The sequence below is a fragment of the Buceros rhinoceros genome, unplaced genomic scaffold, assembly GCF_000710305.1.
Source record: "Buceros rhinoceros silvestris isolate BGI_N320 unplaced genomic scaffold, ASM71030v1 scaffold631, whole genome shotgun sequence".
NCBI classification, from domain to species: Eukaryota; Metazoa; Chordata; class Aves; order Bucerotiformes; family Bucerotidae; genus Buceros; species Buceros rhinoceros.
In genome coordinates, this window is record NW_010394624.1 from 112,880 (window position 1) to 123,733 (window position 10,854).

The following is a 10,854-nucleotide window of genomic DNA, read 5'->3' on the forward strand; positions in this document are numbered from 1 at the left end:
AAAGATCTCTTTTTCCCCTTCCTCAAGATCTCTTTTATTATAACCCGAAGGAGAATAGCAAATATACACATCCACATGCAAACCTAATGACTTAATAAATTTAGTCACTGAAACTAGCAGCAGTTGAAAGAAAGAAAAAGCCCATTCTGCAAGTAGTTTGTGCTATGGTTTAGAAAAGAGATGTTAATTATGAGTGTTGAAATATCTAATGAACACACTCCCACAGTAACAGTTTTCCTTTGTTTACAGCACTGACGGGTTTCTCTTTCATGTTCTGCACAATTACTGAGCCAGATCTTCAGATGGGATAAAAGCACTAAACTGCACCAAAGTCTCTGTCAAAGTCTCTTCTTCCCTCCCAGAGAACCTGGCTCAGGATTCTTACTGATGTTAGTGCTAATACTTAGAGCTCATCAAGTCATTTAAAACATATTAAGTAGGAATCATAAATATCAGCACAGCTATCAGCAGTGGCATTTCACTGTGATTGTGGAGACTGTCCATGGAACGACTGGATCGTGTTCACTATGTCTGTACAAACGCTGCTCCATCCCAGGGGAAAGGATGGCACTGCAGAAGAGCATCTGCTTTATGGCACTCTTTACCCACTAAAGCCCATTCTACATTCCCCAGCGACCTCGGCCAGAGCAGGGTTTAATCAACACCTCTGATGCCAACAGCACCGAGAAGTCCAGCAGTGATACCAGTGCACATAGACCAGTGTGGGTAAACGAAGACACCGGAGTCTCGAAGACATTCGGGCTCCCAGATGAAATGCAAATGCCCAACTCCCATTTAAACCTGTGAAAGTTCAGAGACTAAACGTGCCCTTGAATATCAGAGAATTTGTGACTGCAACCATCATACCACCATGGTTGATCCTGGCACACTCTTATTCCCGGGACAGGTTTTTAACCATGTAGGTCCTGTTCACCAGACAAGCCCTGTGCAGACCACAGCAGCACTCCCACAGTCAGTGACGCCGTGTGTACAGCCTGATACACTTCAGAGTCCTTCTGCCTCAGTGCAGTTTCTCCCATTACCCGGGGTTGCATCTGTCTGGAAATGCTTTAAAATAATTGTAATTGAGCTCTCTCTCGGCATGTGTTAAAGAACCGCAAATGTGCATCCAAACTTTGTATCTCATCACATCTTTGTCCAGATGGCAGGTGATATTCTACTGTTCACACTCCACTTTTCCTCCCCCTTCTAGCTCCATAAGAGACTGGTGACAAGTCTTCTTGGTGGCCTTTTAGAAGTAGGAGAGAGCAGATAGTTTTAAAATAACAAGCTGCTACATGGGAGTGTACAGCCTTGCTGCAGAGCAGAGATTCACTTGATGAGACAATATGGTATCTGCAAGTATTCTGACTCCTCCTGAACCATCTGTGGGCTGGAGAGAGCACATTTTCAAATAAATCACCATCCATGCAGGTCCGGTCCCCAGCTCTGGGAGCTGAGAAGCAGCATTACCAAGCGATCTAACTTACTGCCTCTGAAAAATATAAATAGAGGGCTATCTGCCCTCACTGTTGTGGGAACTCTCTGTGCTCAAGGTATGTATCTGTTCAGTTGGCTTCACTTTAAAATACTCAAGAGAGAGGTGGAGTGCAGGTCTGCTAAGTCTTGCAAGCTGACCCAATATTCCTAGACAGGCAAAAAAATCAAGCGCTGTCAAGCCTCTGTAATTAAGTTACAGATCTTCCTATGTGGACACGAGCTGTCCTAAAGCATCTTTTTCGTGTTCAAGTACTGATTAAATTATCCAAATTGCCACCAAGGAAGTTTGTGAATGCTGCAGATAAAGGTGTGACTGCAGAGTGACGTGCCCAAGATAACCCTGCAGCAGCAAGGGCAGGCACACAGCAGAGTATTGACCAAAACCCATGGCAGGTTCTGCAAGACACGCCGAGCCCCATTTTGCTCCAACTCACTGGTTAACTAGATCGAAACGAGCTCCTATAGATCCATACAAGCTATGGTCTCACATTTGGCTACAAAGCAGATGAACCTAATGAGTGTTGGGAATCTAAATTCAGGGCTGTCCCTCTCACTGCACTGCCATACTGCGTTCTGCTTTCAGCTCTTGGGCCGTCCACGGGGCAGGCACATTTTACCAAGAGCTTCATAAAGATAAAAAACCCCAAATTCACTGTGTTGGCCTTCGGCAGGCTGCTCGTGCAATCCTGAGAGGAGCACAGCTTTCAACTTACTGAGTGCTGACAAGGACAAAACTTGGGACAACTTTTCAAGCCAGGTTGCTTATTTCCATACCTCCCTGGAGATCCTGGGTAGGCTGGGTGAGAGAACAGGCTCCCAGAGGAAGATTTGGGTACCAGTGATTGCACAGCTCTGTGTGCAGTGTTATCTGGGGAAACCTGCACATCGAGCAACCCACTCACGGGGCACACAGAGCAAGTGACATATTTTGTCCTTTCCTTCATTTTTTCTTAACGATGGACCACAAATTCAAATCCATGGCTGGATAGAATAAATTTTCATCCCTTCTTTTCAAAATATAATATATACAAATGGATTTTAATTGATTGATTTGTTTTTCAATTTTGGATCTTATTTCAAGCTGGAATTTTAAAGCCTTTTAAAATTTGGAGCTGTTATGAACTGGAGTAGTGATCGCCCACGTATGTCATGCTATGGCCCATCCAGTTCAGCATCACTCTTCTAGGAAAGCAACTGTCTCCTATGAAGAGAGTTTTTCTGACAGCATTGCCTCTGGTACTGCATTCCTGGCAGCCTGGGAATCTGGAGAAGACCCAGGACAATTTCTAACCTGGGAATCCCAACTCATCCATTGTCTTCTCTACACTCTTGTTTTTCTGACAAAGTGTCTGAAATGGCTAATGATGTTATCAACTCCACTTACTCCGAAACAGCATCCAGAAATACATCTTTGCATTCAGAGATAATGATCATGAGACAAGATGGGACAAGATGAAGATATGCTACTTGTATACAACAAAAACAGATTTCCTAAATTAGCACTGTACTGCCTCATCTGCTAAAGCCTGAAATAACTGTGAAGAAAAATAATAATGTGAGAACCCTAGAAACACAGCCAGATGGGATGCTTTGAACCTGTGATATCTCTGTGGGGCCACAGAGAGTTTCTTGGCATCAATTTGAGCCTGAGTAAAGGGCACAGTAAATGGATTTGTGGCCTTTGGTTACTTCTGCAAAATTCCTATTTTCATTACGGTTGATAATAATAACAATGTATAAACTAAAATAATGATTATGCGTTTACAAACATGATACCATTTTCTTCTGACAGTCAAAAGAAAACTCTCAGTGGAAAAATCAGCAGTCAATATTAGATTTATCACTCTATGGGTTATATTAAAATGATCCTTAAAGGCTCAAATCAGAGTTCGAATGCTTTGGGCATTTAATAAAAATGCCCTCCCCATGACAGGGAAGACCTCTTATCTTCCACATTTTTTTGTGCTGAGCTCCTGAGCATCAAAGACCAGTCGTCTTGCAGGGTGTTCTGTGAAACAAGAGGTGTCAGAGCTTTTACAGAAATTTATTTCCCCTGGCTTCTAGCTGACATTCTTAGGCAAATGCCCTCTCTTTCTGATGCAAACGAAATAATGCAGTTATAACAATGGGAGAGAGAAGGGAATGGTGAGCAAATCCCAGTCCTTGCAAGGCAGAGACTCCATTGGACAGTGTTTTAGCACACAGGCAAAACCACACTTATTCTTACCCGGCAGTACAGCCCTGCACAGAGTGTGGATCTGAAGAAAGAAATGGCCTTAGCCCCGTTTTCTGTGTAGTTCATTTTCTGAAGTAGTATCTCATGTGGGCAGAAGAGGACTTGCCAAGATGCTCGCCAAGCCTATTACAACCACAAGCTGCTGATGTACTGAGATAGCCACTTTGCTTTGACACTTAAATTCAAGAGACTCAGTGGAAACATACCATCTCCGATACTCTCCGTATCTTTCCTAATGCTGGAAAGATCTCCCCTGCATTAAACCAATTTCAGAGCTGTCACGGCCAGGGCTGGAAATTCAATTTCTTTGTGGTTTGACAACTTACTGACAAGTTGGCTACAACTGGCCAATTAACAGCAAATCTTGTGGTTTAAAGCATCAGCTGAGGCTGGGGTGAGCTGGTGTTGGACAGGCAAGATCTTAAAACTGAGCTGAAATGTTACAAAGCGTGACAATTTATGTGGCTTTTCCCTCCCCCGCCCTGTACCAGCTGCTGTGGTGCCTACACAGAGAAAAGGGAAGGTTCATGGCACATTCTTGGGTGGAGGCCAACTTTGCTGCCCACTGGGAGAGCCAAAGGAAACCACCAACATATATGCCTCAAAGCCTGGGTCCCAGCAACATTTCTGCTGACAAAGCCAGCAAAAAAGGTCAATGGTGCTTCCTTAAAATCTGCCAGCGTGACCCTGAGGTGTCTGCCCCATCCTTGCTGGGGGCTGCTGTACCACAGCCAAGCAAACCACGTGCCCAACACTCCAAATCCCTCTGCTCATCATTCCAGAGACCAGTGAAGGTGGCTATGTGCTATAAAGGAAGACTACGAAGCAGGGTTGCAGGCACTTTTCTGTTGGTCCTGAGCATCATTTACTGCCAGTGAAGAGAGCTTGTTGGTGAAGACCTGTCACGTAACTGAGGCATTGCATTTTAATTCCTGAAGGCAGGCTCCTCTGCTGGTCCTGACTCCTCCAGGCTCTGTGTCCTTGAGCCAGACGCTCTGGGCTAGTGTCCCATCTAATATTCTTTAAATTGCTCATTGTGTATTAAGAGCCTGTCTTTGCTTGCGTACAATAGAGCATACTCAATCAGAGGAATGAATGAGTCTCCAGCTCCTCAGAACACATTTGTGAGAAAGAGAGGAGAAAGAAACTGTTTGGTATGGAGAGCAGACAGCCTTTTATTCACTGATTTTCTGGGAATTCAGAAAATCAGACAACTCTGCTGTGATAGAAGTGCCATCCACATACCCATGGTATCTCTGCATAGCCTGAAGGAGATGGCAAATCACACAACCCAAACTGACTTCAAGGAGAAGACTGGGCTTATTTACACCTTGAATGGATTTCCGCAATACAATGTGCTGACAACTTGATTTTCAGTTACTTTCCTTTTGATGCGAAATAACCCGTGGACAACGCACAGACATTTTGAATGGACCCAAACTATGCCACAGTTCTGACAGATCTGACTGTTCCAGCGTACGCAGGCAAGTGACCCATCGTGGCTGCTGCTTTGCTTCCCAGGAATCAGACAGATGGAAGTGTATCATCAGGGATTTTGCAGTAGTGGCTATAGTGAAATTTTTCACTCTGTTGCACACTTTGTTAGAGAACTCAGATTAGCTTTGGCACCTCACCCTGTTCAGAAGCCAACTAATGACTGCAACTTCCAATTGAAGATAATACAGCCACTCTAGAGACAGTAATAGAATACACTAACTCTGGCACAGGACACAGTAAAGCAGGAGACCATTTTACTGTGTTATTAGTATAGAGAAAACCGTGCAGCTCTCTTTAAATTATACGACCCGAAACACATCAACAAAGCAATCCAGAGTTAAAAATTGCTGTTTCCTATTTGTAGCTACTTATTGCAGAACGCAGTCTCGGTGAGATCCAGGGGTTTCAGTCTGGTCTGCAGACAGTGGATTCTGTTTCACAGAGGCTGTGTCTACAACGCAGGACTGAATGCGTAGAGCAGAAATGTTGGTGAAAAGGGCCGGACACTCACACCGTACACATTTCAGGATGGGTTCAGTCTGATCTAGCTGCCACCTGATTCCACGGACTGAATATCTGGCACTTTGGGGACACTCCCGGAGGGCACCCTCCAGTTTAGCTTCAGCCAAAAGGAATCCAGTTTGCACAGCCTAAGACCTTGCTCTGTGGTGCAAACTGAAGACCTGTATGTGAGGGTGACTGGAAGGATTGTTCCAAAAGGGCAGCCCTGATCTGAACTAACACACTAATCCCAGAGACGGCTGGGATAGCTGGGATAGTTGGCTCACTGCAACAGGGTATAATACAGTAGGCACGTGATGGCTGTGAAATGTCAGCAACCTACTGCACAGCAGTGATCTTTAAAAGGAGCCGAGGGCCCTCAGTGCACTCTGATCTAAACACACACTGGAAAACAGGGACATAAGCAGCATGCTGTAACCTGGGTCGCAGCTGTACACAAGGTTCTCTTCTCCTGCCATGCAGAGTTTGCACTTCAAACTGTTACTCTGTGATATGAAATGCCTCACAAGCACACTGGAACAAGAAGCCTTCTAAAAAGCACTTACCACCAACATCCACAAAGAGAAACAGCTACATTAGCAATAACAAAAAAGGTCAGTTGTTAACCCTGCCTGTTTGCATCTCAGTACCTTGCTTGCAAAAAGCCTGCAGGTTACTGGAGTCACAACCGGATCCTTCAGAGCTCTGCAAATATTTTTCTTAGCATGCTAGATTTAAAAGAAATCTTGTTCATCTGTTCTAGCAAACACATTGAGAGGAAGGAAACCTCGAGGCTGTCATGACTATTTCACTGAAGAAGGAATCTGTCATTACTGCTTTCTTCCGTGCTACTCCAGAACAGGGGGAGTTAAAAAACAAAACGGAACACAAAAAAACCCAAACAAAAACAAACAAAAAACCTCACAGAAAAGAACCTTTTTCCTCATGGGGAAAACAGTCCTTTCTTATCAACCACAATACTTCATAGATTTCATATTGTCACCGGTTTGGCCAAGGTGAGCCAAGGTCCAGTAACGATAAGACCTTCCCCTTATTCCAACAGGAATAGGGGAAGGGAGAAAAGAATTAGTGAGACATTTAAAATGCTTTTTGGAAAACTGAAACAAACTTTAATAACACTACAAACAAATACATATTAAATACAAAGGAAAACAGTGAGATATCGAGGGTTTGGGGAAGGTGAGGGTTAACCCGAAAGCAAACACAGACTGCAGCAGTGATCCGAGATGGCGGCGGCCACGTGGTTCCGCTGCGTGAGCAGCACAGAGAGACCCGCGCAGTTACGAATTACCCGGCAGCGCGAGATAGAGTGGAATCGGCACAAAGTCCTGCCAGTCTGTGTCACAGAATGGAGCAAAGCAAAAGCAAACAGCTCAGTCGGTTCTCTGGCGCGTCTCCTCAGTCGCGACGAGGTGGGGACTCCGATCCTTGGGCTGGTCTCTCGCGGTGGCGGCGCTTTGCCAAGGAAGCGGTGTGAGGGGTCTGTCCCTGCGGTGTGTCTGTGTTGAAATGCAGCGGCGGCAGCGATAGGGCTCGCGGCAGCAGTGAACGTGCGGTGGCAGCGGCTCCGGGAGAAACAAGCAGGCAGGCAGGCAGGCACGGCATGGCACGCAGGCACGGCATGCTCCGCGGTGGCCGAAAGCACAGGAAGCAACTGATCTCGCAGCACAGTCGCGTGACTTTTAAAGCAACAGTGGCGCAAAAACTTTCAACCTATGAGGATGCTGCTTGACGTCACATGGCAGGGAATACAAATGCTATAGCATAGTTTAAAGCAAACTTCTCCTAAAAAGGAGAAACGTATGTTTTCATCATTGCTAAGTCCTGAATCATTAGTGCAGCAACAAGAGCAGAATTTGAGCCTCTATGAATCACTAAAGCTGGACTACACATTCTGTTCAAGGAGTAAACACTGATCACGAATGTTTCAATTAAAATGGATATGATCACTTCCATAACAAGGAAAATGAAGGAGAAAATTACAAGACCCGTGGGATCATAGCTTCTGGTGCGAGGAGAAAAGACACAAAGATAATCTGCCCCAAAGTATCAGATTGAACTCAGCCGAAGGCAGGGACTTCATGCAAGCAGAATGATTTAACAAAACTCTGTTAATCTGATGATATATTCATACTAATGGACCTGAACAGTCACTCCTGCCCCTATAGTCGATGGTGCTGGAGTCAGCAACAGCACACAGTGTCCCCCACCCTGTCTAAATCTGTCACTCAGGCAACAAAAAGTGTAGCCATGAATGACTGTCAGCGTATTTCACAACGCAAAAACATTTGGAAGGTGAAAACTTGTGAAGCAGAAATTCAATCAGGCAAGTGGTGAAATGCCTATAAAATCATCGGACTTTCTTTACCAGTTTTGCACTACTGCATCTCTACTGACCTACCCAAAGCACATTAGCAAACTACTAATACTCACAGAAATAAATGTAACAAGCCCATGCACAGAAAGTAAGAGAACCATGAGGATCATTTTACTTAGAAGACAGTGGTAAAAAAAAAAAAAATTAGGCATGTGAGGCACAGAAGAAAAATAATGAGAGCTGTAAGATTTTGCTTTTTAAGCTGGTCTTAAAAAAACCCCAGGCTTTCAACTGACAAGGATGCTTTAAAAAGTCTGCTTTCTAAATTTAACTTTGATATTGAAAAGTCTTGGGTTCTGTTCTTTTGTTTTTTTCGTTAGCGTAAATTTGATAAAAAAACAGGCGTGATAATCCCGGCGCTACACATTTTCAAAAGCCATTTGGTAGCTCTGGCCTCTTCAGAGGGTGCAGATAACATTTGCATGGATACAAAGCCCTTGCAGAAAGAACGTTCCTTAAGGCCAGAGCAGGCTGTAGGGTTTAATACGGTAGGAACGGAGATTCAAAATCAGCAGCATTCACATTAATAGACATTAAATTATCTATTCATATTAGGCTCTGGAAGCCTGTAGGAAGACTAGGTTGTTCTGAAGGGCTCAACTCTCATAAACTTTGTTGCATGGCTTACTTTCAGTTACCATTCTGAGGAATGTAACCTCAAGTCCTGACGTACACTAAAGTCTTTTGTTCCTTCTCTCCCTGATTTTGTGAATGGTGAAAAAAAAGTCTGTGCAACCAGTAAGCATGTGCATACCCAGGAAGCAGCTGCCATGGTATAGCACAGACCATGCTCCTATGCAGCAGGACAGAGAGCATGTGGTGTGGAAAAGGCTCCCTGAATTACTTGATCCAGTCCTTGCTACAGCACAAGCACCATTTACAACCCTTTGATTCCTTTGTGAAAAGCCATGTAAAAAGCATCACATCTTGCCTGTGAGGCCAGAGGGACAAGCAGCACGACCACAAAAACCTAACCTAAGCTGCAAAAGATGCCATCAAAGTGGTAGTCCGCACAAAAAAGTTCTCTGCCTTTTTTTCCCCCCTTGTGTCCTGAGCCCTACTGCTGACCTTGATCCATTTAATTACCTCCATAACCAAATTACACTGTAGCAGAATGTAATTACGCAATCAAGTAATGAGCTATGGTTTTGCTCTTGGTCTTGTATGCAAAGCCACCTTTGAAGAGGGCAATAAAAGAAGCGATTAGTATAAAAGGACGGCACGGTCCCATGTACCAATTACTGGTCATGATGCAGGGGACAATGTCTGCTGGCAACACTGATCCATCAGCTGCTTTTCACGGGCAGCTGGCAACCTCTTCCGTGCCGCAGCCTCACAGCCAGCATCGTGGGTTTCATCCCGGCACCAGACATACGCTCACGACAGGCATGCTGTGTGATGGAGAGGCGTTCCTGAGGATACCAACTTCTCCAGGAAGCCATCTCTGTTTCAAATGCCCTTATTAAAATCGACTAAAGAACAGCTGTACTGGGCCAGAGCAGCAGTCTGGCAGGGGCCAGCAGAAGTGCTGAGGAAAAGGTATAAAACCAGGGTAAACTTGTAGTTAAAGTCCCTCCTTACTCCCAACAGCCAGAAGCTTGTGCCTGTTGGATATGGAGACAGTGTCCTTATGCTTATGGAAAGCATCCAGCTTCCCGTGGGAGTGCACGAGCGTGGCAGGCTTGTCTTCAGAGTAGGGTGCAGAAGCTGACGTAGCTCCCAAAGAAGAGGCAAGAAGGGTCTGAGCCAGGAGAGGCTTCAGGGAAATGTTTACAGGAGAAAGGTTTCCTGATGAGGATCAGGTTGGAAAAGCAGCTCCAGGATTGCACTTCACTGTCCACCTCAGGAGAGGCTGTGCCCCTGTCAGGTCTTGGCCTGTGAAGAATTCTTGAGATTTCAAGGTGGGTGGGAGGAAACGGTAAAAGAAAATGTGATATTTAGGGATAAATTACCAAATGCAATTTTGACCATCGTGATACTTGTCTGTTCTGCTAGACTCAGACTTACACAGCAGCTCAGAGGGACAGAAGCAGGATCAACCCCATAATGCCACAAGTACGGGTAGAGGTTTGTCCCTTTAGGGAAACAAATGGTGCCTACCAGCAGAGCAACTGAGTATTTTCATTTACCTCACTCACACAAGGGTCACACAAGGGTATGAAGGATGGAGAAAGTCCCACCATGCTGAGGAGGTAAAGGACACAGAGAAACAAGATCAGTTGTGTAAGATCCTTGCAAAGGTTGCGTCAGTCAGAATCTGGATTTTCTGAATCTCAGCCCAATGCTATCAATGCAAAAACTTTTCTCTGCCCCATTCAGGCCAGTATGGGAAGGCGCTGGCAGGCCAGACAGAGCAGGATTCACTGCAGCCTCAAAACACTGCCCTTTACACCGGGTCTGGAGGAAAGCTTCACTCTACTGAGCGAGCCTTTCTGAGCCCAAGAGCCCAGGCACTGAGGCACAGCACCGCTGTGGCCCACCTCTTTTTTTCTGACTCTAGCAGTAGTAGCATCATTGTTTGGGAAACGTGGAGCCATTCAGTGGCAATGCCAAGCACGTGCACATCCAAAAGCCCGAAAGGTCCATGGAAATTAATTCAGCAGCAGCTTCTCCCTTTGCAAAGATAAACAGCTTTTTATGTATGCAGTATATGTGTTAGCATGTACTCTACAGCTGACAAAGTCCAGCCTCCAGTATAACCTGTCAAAGCCTGATACGCCTT